We start from the raw sequence: 12,782 nt of genomic DNA on the forward strand, positions 1-12,782 counted from the left end.
CATTTTTTCGTAGAATTTTCGAGCATTACTCCTGTCGGCCAGTTTATCAAGCTCTTCGTGCTCACGCATTTCGGCCTCTTTATTTTTCTGTCTGCAAATGCGTCTCTCTTCCCTCTTCAACTCTCGGTATCTATCCCATCCCGCACGTGTTGTGTTCGACCGTAACGTTGCGAGGTAAGAAGCCTGTTTTCTCTCCGCTGCGACACAGCACTCCTCGTCGTACCAGTTGTTCTTTTGTACTTTCCGAAACCAATGGTTTCGGTTGCAGCTGTACGTAAGGAGTTAGAAATTCCGTCCCACAGTTCCTTTATACCGAGTTGTTGACGAGTGCTCTCAGAGAGCGGGAGTACAAGCCGAGTAGAAAATCGATCGGCTGTCTGTTGTGATTGCAGCTTCCCGAACCTTGCCTGTGTTTGATGGCGTGCGTTTTTTGCTGCATAGAGGCGCGTGCGAATCTTCGCTGCAACAAGATAGTGGTCCGAGTCGATGTTAGGAGTTCGCAGAGGACGCACATCTAAAACACTGGAGACGTGTCCTCCGTCTATCACAACATGATCGATCTGGTTGGTGGTTTTTCGATCCGGAGACAGCCAGGTAGCTTGATGAATCTTCTTATGCTCGAATCTAGTACTACAGATAACCATATTTCGGGCCCCGGCGAAGTCGAACAGCCTCAACCCATTTGGGGATGTTTCCTCGTGTAGGCTGAATTTACCGACCGTAGTGCCAAAGATAYCTTMTTTGCCCACTCTGGCGTTAAAGTCGTCCATCGCATTTCTTGAACGGCGGTGATGTCAGCCATTAGTTTAACGACGACATCAACCAGCTGAGCAGCGGCACCTTCCCAATTATGGGACCGGACATTCCAGGTGCACGCCCTCAATTCGTAGTCCTTTTTTCGTTTGCCATGGTCGTCATCTAAAATGGGGTCTCTCATCAGAGTCTGTTGTTGCGTTTTCATTGGGKTGGTTTTTTTACGAGGCGGGTCCCAAACCCAGCGCACAACCCTATGCAGGGAATGTTTCGCCTTCTCACTTTAGCTCGCCTTCAAACGGATGTTCTTAGGCTACCCGGAGGATACTTGGTCAAAGACCGGAAGTCGTGAGCTGCTTGAGTAATATGTAAAAGAATCGTTTCTGGCCACTCCCAAGTAATGGCGATCAGAAAACTTTCTTCACTTGCGTGAACTTCTATACATGACTCCATCCTCATATTGGGGTTCACAACTAATTAATCCGACAGGACGTCAGCTGTATCAAACTATTATAAAAAGGAACAATAACCTTGAAATAATATCTCCTGGTAAGTCGACATATTGGGCTAGTGGTCGTAAGAAAATACCAAATTTAATTGATTTTGCTGTAAACAAAAATATAGAAAAATCGCACATAACAGCTGATACATATACTGATCACTCTCCTGTACTAATAAAGTTATGTGAACAACCTATTTTCGTTAATCCAAAAGTGAGTCTAACTTCTTATAAAACGAATTGGCTAGACACATTAACATTGAGTACGAAATAAATACAGGAAGAGGTATTGACGAAAGCACAAGATAAGTAAATGATTGGTTATTATAGCGCAATATTTCACCTGGCATCTCTCGTGTTTTGCTTGTGTAATTTCGAGCTCCTGTAAATTTGTTTAATTTATATTTTAAAACTGTTGTGACAATTTTTGAATTAAGTGATCCGTAAAGATAAGTATCCCTGTGATATTTTTTTATTAAAGCATTTGAAATTTTTTGAAATTTACTTAAATTGTGTGTTGGTAATTTTAATTTATTCCGCCGAGTCACTTTCAATTTGTTTTTGTTACTATATTCTATAATAGTGCAATTGTTGGTGTTAACTTATATTACTTATCTAAATTTCTTTCTTGTTTTTATTCGTTTTCCATCTTTGTTCACAGCTGTTTGCGAGTTTCTTACTTTTCGGGTATCACAGTGCATCTCAAATTGCTCGCTACATTGGTTGTTGCCTTTGATAACTTATATTGCATTTATTTGTTATAAATATTTTTGTCATTTGTCTTTCTACTTTTATTATTTAATTTTTTATATTTTTATTTAAATTTTTTTATTGCTGTTTATTATCATTATGACTTGCAATTTCTCGAATTGTTCTGTTAAAGGCGAGTCGGAACGTTTTGTTTCTTGCTGACCAATTGAAATTGATTTATTTAAAGTTTTTAAGCAGCGTGCAATAATTTCAAGGAGATCGGCCGTGAGCTTGAAACACGTACAAATAAATTCAGGCATTATGAAACGTTGTTTCAATCATTTAAATGCCTGAATGACCAGGAAGAGAATCCAAATCCTTTCAATACACGTAAACGTCCGTCTGATGAAGAGACTACTGCTTCTTCCTTAAAAAGAATGCTTCCACCCAATATTGACCTCATCAATCTTTCTTCCCGTTGTCCACAAGGAGARAAGATCTCGTCTGCTCAGAATACAGAGAAAGCTGTTACTGAGCATGGTAAGCGAAAACCTTCTCAGGATCCGCCTCCAAATAACTGTAAGTCAGGTAGTAAAAATTTAATTGTAATACCGCGGAGAAAAGCTAAAAACTAAAATCGGAAGATGCAGACATCCGAAAATTTTATTTCGAATTAGAAAGGGATATTTCATCTTTCAAGATCGACATATCCGCTGACAATTTTCAATTGGCTCTTGACAACTCATTCTGGCCATCTGGKGTCTTTGTGCGCGAATTTGAACATAAACGTTTTAAACCCCCTGCGGTTTTCAGTAAAATGGCAAGAAAACCCCCTTTGATACAAAAAACTGATTAGCAATAATTCGCTGAGTATTTATCAAAATGTAAGAGGCCTTAATACAAAGCTTTCCGATCTGTATTTAAATAGCGTCAATTATAATTTTAAAATCATTGCTTTTACAGAAACTTGGTTAAAGCCCCACATTTTTGATAGTAAAATATTCGATAGCGAATTTGAAATCTTTAGATATGACCGGCTGAACAAGAAAGAAGGTGGTGTTTTATTTGCTGTTCATTCTTCAATTCAATCTGAAGAAGTCGATGTTTCGCAAGCAGACTTCATATAATTTAAGTGCATTCGTATTTGCGCTAATAGTGGCTATATCTACTTAATTTTATCTTATATACCGCCTCACTAGGACATATTCACAATGGCTAATAATATTGATACCATTATTGTTTTGGGGGATTTCAATTTACCGTGCGTATCATGGAAATCTATTGATGACTACACTAATCCTMTTAGTACTCGCTTATGTTTTAACGAGTTCTTAGATAAAATGTCGGAGTTGGGTCTTGACCAAATTCATTTAATTTCGAACGAGTTTGGTAAGTTCCTAGATCTAGTCTATGTTGATAACGCTTCAATGTTCTCTGTTGTCCGATGTGATCCTTTGGTTCGGCCAGAGGACTCGTATCATCCTGCTTTGGAAATTAACATCGAAACCATAGCCAACTTTGCTCATAATAATACACAACACCTTTGTTTTCGGTTCAATTTTGCGAAAGCTAATTTTAAGAAACTTAATTACGAACTTTCTAAAGTTACTTGGCCAGATTACAGTGGCAACATTGAATTYAGTGCTTCCCACTTTAATGAAACTATTTTAAACTTGTTTGAAAAATATGTTCCGAAGTGTGTTGTTRCTCATAAAATGAGTTATAATTTATGGTTTTCGAAAGAATTATGTAAATTAAAAAAAAGAAAATCTCGTGCTTTTAAACTTTTTAAAAAAACTGATTTAGTTGCTGACTATTCAAAATATTCTAAATTGCGCCGCCAATTTGCTGAACTTAACGAAGTATGTTATAATAACTATATAAATAAAGTAAAAAATAATATTATACGTAATCCAAAATTGTTCTATGGTTTCGTCAACTCCAAACGCAGGATTTCTAATTTTCCGTCCGCTATGAAATATATGTCTAGTATGTCCAGTGATAATCACACCATTTCTAATATGTTCGCTGAATTCTTTATGTCCAATTACTCTCCAAAATCTCCAAAAAATGTTCCGCATCAGTACAAGTTATGTCCGATTTCCGTCATTAATGCACCTACCATTTCCGAAGCAGACGTCTTATATCAGTTAAATTTATTAGAACAATCATACAATTATGACCCAGATATGATTCCCTCGTGCTTTCCTAAGAAATGTGCCAAATATATATACCAACCCCTAACAAAACTATTTAATTCATCTCTTGTGCAAGGCTTATTTCCATCGATATGGAAAAAGTCATTTATAATTCCTTTACATAAGAGTGGATTTAGGTCATCTATTGAAAACTAAAGGGGAATAGCAAAGCTGTCTGCAATATCTAAACTTTTTGAGGCAATTATAACAGACGACGTAACTTCCCGAATCTCCCCACTAATTTCTTGCTCTCAGCATAGTTTTCGTAAAGGGAAATCGACAATAACTAATATGCTTAAATTTGTATCACATGTATCAACGAGCATTAGGGAGAATAAGAATACTGATGTTATATGCACAGATTTTAGTAAAGCCATTCAATTCTTTTGAATAAACTTGACCAATATTTCTAAAATGGGTTGCTTCTTACCTTAGTAATAGAATTCAACAAGTCATATTTCACGATACTCTTTCCGACATAATCAATGTTCCTTCAGGCGTTCCTCAAGGTAATCATCTTGGTCCAATTCTGTTCTTGTTATTTATTCATGACATAACATCTGTTGTTAAGTTTTCAAAAGTTTTATTCTATGCTGACGATGTAAAACTTTTTAAATCATTCTCCTCGAATAGCGAAAGATGTCAGTTGCAAACAGACTTAAACAACCTAGTTTCTTGGTGTGTTAGAAATAACATGCCTTTGAACCTTAAAAAATGTAAAACGATATGCTTTTCACATAGAGCTGTAGACCCTAATTCATACGTAATACAAAACGTTATGTTGAAGCAAGTATGCAGTTTGTTGACTTTGGAGTAACTATGGACCCCAAACTCAATTTTAATCTTCACCCATCTTCCATTGTTTTTAAGGCTAAAGATTTTCTTGGTTTTTTTAAACGTTGGTCTAAAGAATTTAGAGATCCGCTTACCACAAAAATTCTTTTTACATCTTTGGTGAGGCCTATATTAGAGTATGCTTCCGTGGTATGGAACCATTGTTATCAAGTTCATTCTGAAAAAATAGAGTTCGTTCAGAAACAATTTTTACTTTTTGCCTTAATTCATTTGCATTGGGATTCCAGTTTAAATATTCCCCCTTACACTAACCATTTAAAAGTTATAAATCTCCCTATAATCGCTAGTCGTAGGGAAATGCTTGGTATAATATTTCTTATAAAACTCATCGGTCGGTCTGTAGCCCACATCTCTTGTCTGATATTAATTTTTGCATTCCCGCTCGCTCTACCAGGCAGTTTAGACCTTTACTTTTAAAATTTTCTAGAACAAGTTTGGAGTTAAACGAACCATTCCGCCGTATGTGTCACGATTTCAATTCTCATTCCAGCACATTTGATCTAACGGATTTACTCTTTACCATTAAAAAAATTATTTTATCTACTCTTAACAAGTAACATTTAAAAATTATAAACTTTAATCTAGTTCTTAATTTTGGCTGTTAAAATTCATGTTTCTGTAGCTGATCACAACGCTTAAAACTCCCTTGCCTTTTGTGACTCGGCTATTTTCGCTCGCTCGCGGATTGCACCTCTCGCGTCGGTTGGGTGGGAGGAGGATAATCGTTGGGTATTATTATTATTATTATTATAAAAAATAATACAATACCAATGTATCAATTCGGATTTCATGCGAAACATTGCACAATAGAGCAAGTAAATAGAATTACTAACGAAATAAGAAAAACATTTGAACACAAGGAGTACTGTTCAGCAATATTTATCAAATATGTCTCCTTTCCTCTACTAAAATAATACAATACAACAAACAAACCCACAAATTTATGTTTTCTGCAAAATATAGCACGATAGAACTCGAATTGCTATCGAAGTAAGAAAAACATTTGAACACAGGGAGTACTGTTCCGCAATATTTATAGATGTAGCTCAGGCGATTGATAAGGTATGGGGCGAAGGTCTTGTATATAAGATTAAAAAAATTCTATCTTTATAATTGTATAAAACATTGGAGTGATATTTAAATAATAGACAATTTATGGTGAAAGAAGGAGATTTCATATCGGATGAAAAATAGATAAGGCTGGTGTACCACAGGGAAGCCCAACTCTATACAACAGCTAACAATGTATTAACTTCAACTTTTTCGAATGCTACAGCTATACCGTAACAACTGCTACATTTTGGCATCAAGAATATTAGCCGAGCACTTAAGGTCTGTCGAGGAATGGCTAGCAAACTGGCGTATAAATGTGAATGAACAGAAATGTAAGCATGTTACTTTTCCGGTTAGACCAAAAATGTGCACGGCAGTAAAAATAAACAATATTACCGCAAGTGAACGAAGTAACATATCTGGTATTCACCTAGATAGAAGGCTCACATGGAGAAAACACATTTGTAGTAAAATAACATGTATGAAGATAAGAGCTGCAAATTTAAATTTGCTTTTAAAAAACATCTCCAAACTTAGCCTAGACAATAAAGTGCTTTTATACAATGCGGTCATAAAGCCTATTTGGATGTATGGCATTCAACTGTGGGGTACGATCTGTGCAACTAATATTGATATAATACAAAGTTTGCAATTGAAAATGCTTCGAACAATCACGTGTTCACCATGGTACATGCCTAACGAAAATATCCATAAAGACCTTGGTATTCCTATGGTAAAGAAAGAAGTAGAAGATAGCAGAATTAAATATATATCTAAACCCCGAGATCACCCAAACCCTTTGGCTAATGCTTTGGTATATTCCTGCGATCAAACACGCCTTAAAAGAAAATATTTGTCTGCGCACTATGGAGCAACGCATCACCAAAACAGCTAGGTCACTTGCTTGAGCGTGTCTAGTTTTTAATTAGATTTAAGATTTTATAACTTATTGTTAGGATTAACAAAAAAGTAGATCCAATAAATAAAATAGTATTACAAAAAAAAAAATTWATAAATTTTAAGAAAAAAAACACAATGCAACCATTTTCCGGTAAATGTCGGCCATCTTGGATACCAATAGAAACTTACCGTCGAACTCCCCTTGACGTTTTTCCATGACACCTCTGAGCCTTTGTTAACATTGTATTAGTTGATAGTTTCTGTACTCCCTCTTTACGATGTTCCCCAGTTTCTATTATTAATTCTTTTTCTTGAAAAATTATGTATCGTTTTTTCGTTTTTTATATATTAATATTTCGATAAGCTTGAAAGACGATAAATTTTCTCTTTCTTACCTACGTTTTCTGCTATTCAATTAAAAATTCCACAAAATGTAACAGCTGAAAATTTTTCATTATATACATATGTGCAATCGCACATGCCAGTAAATCGTTCCCGGTTAGGAATACGTATAATTTCGAAAATTATTCGAAATGGCTTGCAACTTTCTTGAGTTCTCATGTGGCGCATTTCCACAGACAGTAGCCTTTGTCAACCATCTCCCCATATAGAGAATGGTAATATGTAGAAATCTTTACCAATTTTCCAATTAAATATGAGAATAGAATCTAGTGGTATATGAACAGCTGATTCCGTCCGTTTATTGTGAATAACTATTGTGAATGATTATTAAGAGCTAGTGAATTTTAAAATTTATAAAAACTTGTTAATTTGATAGCGAACAAGCCGTTTTTAATATGTTATCATATCTGGTTGGTARTTGCTTATTTCTCCTTTTTAAGCTTTAAAAAATCAAACATGACAATCGTACAGATATCTTRTGGAACTATAACAGAAATTAACAAAATGTGGTTTGCTTAAGTGGTTTGAATTGAGATATAATGTTCTTGACCATTCAGACGAAGGAAGTTTAAAACAAATACTCCGAATCTCAAGAGATTAATTTATGTTGGTATTATCTTTGGTCAAAGATTTAACAACTCTCAATCCACTAGGCAATTTGCGGTAGATCGACAGCTATCTATAACCTTATATCATTTCGGTTCATCGGGTGAAAATACGGTGATTCGGAACGAAGCTACACCATTTGGAGTAGAAGGTGATGAAACGCTTTACAATGCAACTCTTTTGGAGTTAGAATCTAGATATATCACTTGGCCCGACACAAATGAAAGACAAGATATTGTTAAAACAATATACAACGAGATGCCGCATTGCATAAGGTATATTGATAGTAACGAATTGAAACTAGCAGAAGATCCAGTTGTTTACCATTTAGCTCAGTTTTCAAAAAGCCGAATCTATTCTATAAATACACAAGTTGTATGTTATTAACAGTTAAGGAGTCGACATGTAGTAGCGGGATACTTTGGTAGTGTATATGCCGCTCGCATGTTTCGTACTAGTGCTCTCTCCGCTCAGGAAGATTCAATTTTGTTCTAGCAGCAGATTTCGCTTATCCATTGATGCCCACTCTTTTCACGCCCTTTTGTTTAAATTCCAAACACATGGAATATTCAAAGCGTAAAGTTTTCGACTTGCGACATACCGTAAATAGCGTGAGGATTAAACATTGCTTGGGATTCTAAAAGAACGCTTTACGCAGACATATAAATTAGTAATATATGTATGTTATAATTTTAGGAGGCGGTATTAGGTATACCAACTCTATCTTTGACGTAACTATTTATATTAAACTTACGAAACCAACCAAATAAGCTACCTGTCATAAATAATCATAAATAAATACAAATGTAATTTAGTATATTTAATTACTATTTTTTTTTGTACTTAGATGGATAGATAGATAAATAAATGAGGAATGCACTGCGACCTTAGGTCTATTGTGTCCTCTCCTAACTCACAGGGACTCACTTAGCCCCAGCATATTGATGAAGTCCAGTATTCTGCTGGGTGCCAACGAGGCGATGTGATCCCTATCCGGAAACATGGCTCCAAGGGCCTTCGACCTGCGYCTACAGACTGCAATGCAGTCGATTAGCAGGTGCTCCGGGGTTTCAGGGTCCCTGTCGCAAAACCGACAATTGGCGCAAGGTGACAGGCCCATGTTGGCTAAATGCCTATTTAGTTTGCAGTGGCCAGTGTAGAATGCGACCAGGATCCTGAGTTTGTTTGTCGGGAGGTTTATTAACAGGTTGAACCTCTTATTGTTGTACCCCCCAACTAGCAGCTTGGCATGACGCATACCGTGCGCTCGTTGCCAATACCTTTCCCTGCACGCTCTTTCCTCTTTGCGGAGCAGCTCCTTCACAGTATGGGGACCCACCCCAGTGAATGGTTCGGGCCCAACCATACTGGTGGACGCTGCGGAGCGGGCTAGCTCGTCAGCCAGTTCGTTGCCGGCTATACCCCTGTGACCGGGCACCCAGATTAGGTGCACCTGGTTCTTTTCAGCTAGGCTGTTCAGCCGTTCTCTACACTCCTGCACCAAAAGCGATTTGACCTTTGCGGTGGAGGTTTATCTCTATACACCGACTTATAGCAGAGACTTCAGCCTGAAAAATGCTCGGAAAACTGCCCATAGGAATGGAGAGCTTGGTACGCGGACCTGCAATACCCGCACCTATTCCTTCCGACGTYTTCGAGCCGTCGGTATACCACCTCAATGTACTATCCCTAAGCATTTGCTCAAGAGTGGGGTCGTTCCACTCACTCTTGCTGCCGAGGGTAACCTTAAACTTCTTTGTGAAGTGAATTGTTCTGTTAATGCCGTCCCTTGGGAGGAGGGCAATCGGAATGTCGCCACTTATCCTCTCCATCCTTTGGGACGAAACTATCTTGCCTTTGCCGCATCCCTCTGCTGTTATCTGCAGAAGTGAGCGCTTGGATACTTGCCCTATCGTTATATGGAGCGGTGTGAGTTCCAGCAGGACCTCCAGAGCTGCCGTCGAGCATGCCCGCATAGCGCCCGTCATGCAGACACATGCCAGTCGCTGAAGTTGGGTTACCACCGAAGCCTGCGACGCTACGGAGGCYCAGGACACCACCCCGTATGTAATTATCGGTCGCACAACCATGGTATACAACCACCTGACGATCTTTGGCTTACAGCCCCGGATTTACCCGCCAGCCGTTTGCATACCATTAATGCTTTTGTTGCTTTGACTAGCGTCAGGTTCACATGCTGCTTCCACCGCAGGGTAGAATCCAGCGTAAGACCCAGGTATTTGACCTTGCTAGTCATCTCGATCTCTCTGCCCCCAAGTGTGAGATTCCTCAAGCCGGGTAGGGACCTGCGCCTTGTGAAGGGTACCACGGTTGTCTTTGAAGGGTTGATGTTTAGTTCCACCCCTCTGCACCACCCCATTGCCAGATTTAGACCTCGTTGCACTAGGTCACAGAGAGTATCCTCAAATTTGCCTCTTGCTATTATCACAATGTCGTCCGCATACCCTTGGCAGCGGATCCCATTGTCAGTTAGCAATGCTAACAGTTCGTCCACGACAAGGCTCCATAGTAGTGGTGATAGCACACCTCCCTGTGGACAGCCTCTTGTCGAACCCAGACGGATCTTTGTTTCACCTACCCTGGTCTCGGCTATCCTGGTGCGGAGCACAGCCTATATCCATCTGCGCACCGAAACTGCTACATTACTTCTCTCCATCGCCTTGGCTACACTCTTGTGAGATGTGTTGCCGAAGGCACCTTCAATGTCTAAGAAGGCACATATCATCACCTCCCCATTCTCCAGTGAGCTCTCTATCTCCGAGGTCAGCTGGTACAGAGCCGTACTGGTGGATCTTCCCGCTTTGTATGCATGTTGAGCAGCATGCAGGGGTACAGTCTTTAGCGCCGTTGACCTTATATTGTGGTCTATGATCTTTTCCATAGTCTTCAGCAGGAAGGAGGTTAGACTAATCGGCCTGTAGGACTTGGCCATGGAGTAGTCCTTCCTTCCTACTTTGGGTATGAAGATCACCTCAGCCGTCCTCCATGGGTCAGGGATGTACGCCATTGCGAGGCTCTCCTCAGCAGCCGAACAAGGTGAGGCAGCAAAGGCTGTTCACCCTGTTGCAACAGCGCTGGGAAGATGCCGTCCACCCCTGGAGACTTGAATTTTTCGAACGAGGCCATTGCCTACTTTATCGATTCCGCAGTGAATAGTTGCCTAGCGGTTACCCAATCCAAGCGGGATGGCCTATGTTCTCTCACAGGTGGACAATGGTCCACCGGGATTGTCTCCGGGAAGTGAGCACGCAGAAGCTCTTTCGCCCTGTCCTCCGCGCTGGTCGTAAAAGTCCCGCCACCTCTTTTGATAGCTAACTCCGTGTTAGTCTTTCCACTAGCCAGAGCCTTGTGCAGCCGCGCCGCTTCTGATGTGGAGGAGACCTTTTCACAGAAGCTCCTGAAACTAGCTTGTTTTGCTGACCTAATCTCTTTATTGTAGAGGGTTAGGTAGCTCCTGTATWCTTCCCAGACCCCAGTACGTTTTGCCTTGTTAAATAGGCTGCGAACCATTTTTCTGAGGTCTGCTAGCTTCTTTGTCCAGCAGGGACAGTTGCGCCTATCTGTGGGCACTGTTAGCGGGCAGCTACCGTTGTAAGCGTTAGTGATAGACCCGTTCAGTGCCAGCACTCTGCTTTCGATTCCCGGGCCCGTAACGCTATCATCGGTCTGCCTCTCCCCATTTAGTTCTTCCTGTAGCTTTACCCTGAAGGCACTGCAGTTGGTCCTTCTAGGGTTGCGTCTTGGGGGAAGTTGCCTGACCTCAACTTTCAGTGCGAGCCTTATGATTCTGTGGTCTGACAGGGAAGGCTCTGTTGAGAACCTCCACCTTAAGACCCTCCACCTTAAGACCCTTCCATTTGCATGTTCGTTGCTGAAGGTGATGTCCAGCACCTCCCTCCTGCTTATAGTTATAAAGGTGGGTTCGCAACCCACATTTTCAATAGCTAAATTACTACCTAATACATATTCTAATAAAGATTCACTCCTTGTGTTACTGTCCGTGCTTCCCCATTCTACATGGTGAGCGTTCGCGTCGCATCCGATAATGAGGGGCAGCCTGTACCTCTTGCAGTACTCCACWAGCCTTACCACCACTTCAGGGGGTGCTACTGCTGCCTCCCCTGGGAAGTAGGCTGATGCCAGGACRAAGTCTTTGCCTTCCCAGTCTCTGGCCTGTACCGCCACCAAATCCTGCGTCAGGAATTCTGAAATACAGACTTTTTACATTATTCCTGACTACTATGCATGCTCTTGGTCGCTCACTAGAGAGGTCCCAGATTACCTTGTTGTGTTTTTTGTACTTAGTTAAAAAAACGTCGCTTATAACACAACTGAGCAGTTGAAGCCTAAAAAGATTGGACACCGAATTACGTCAGATGTTAAATAAAACATATCAACTTATCTCAATCAACAGCACTTTGGAATAGTCACAAGTCACGAAATTTGAGATTTTAAATTAGAAACCATTTTTGTGACTTGAAACCMATTTGCAATTGAATTCGTGGCATTTGCAAAAATCTCTCAAACGAAAATGAACAGATTTAATAAGCTGTTAAAATTTGTTATTTAGTGATGTATATTAACCTGAATGAAAATAAACCTGTTGATAACAAATATTAAAATTTCTAGTAAGCGGTCAGAAAGTATAATTATCAATAAAAATAAACAAAATCTTGACTTTAAATTACAATAGCAGTCGTTCGTTGTTCGTGGTTGTGTACGGTTGATTTCTTTCATATCGTGCTCACATATACAGTTGTGTTCAAAATAATAGGAGTGCCGCACAATATAAAATACGAAGTTAT

The sequence above is a fragment of the Bactrocera latifrons genome, unplaced genomic scaffold (assembly GCF_001853355.1).
Source record: "Bactrocera latifrons isolate USDA-ARS-PBARC rearing strain unplaced genomic scaffold, ASM185335v1 scaffold_737, whole genome shotgun sequence".
Classification (NCBI taxonomy): domain Eukaryota; kingdom Metazoa; phylum Arthropoda; class Insecta; order Diptera; family Tephritidae; genus Bactrocera; species Bactrocera latifrons.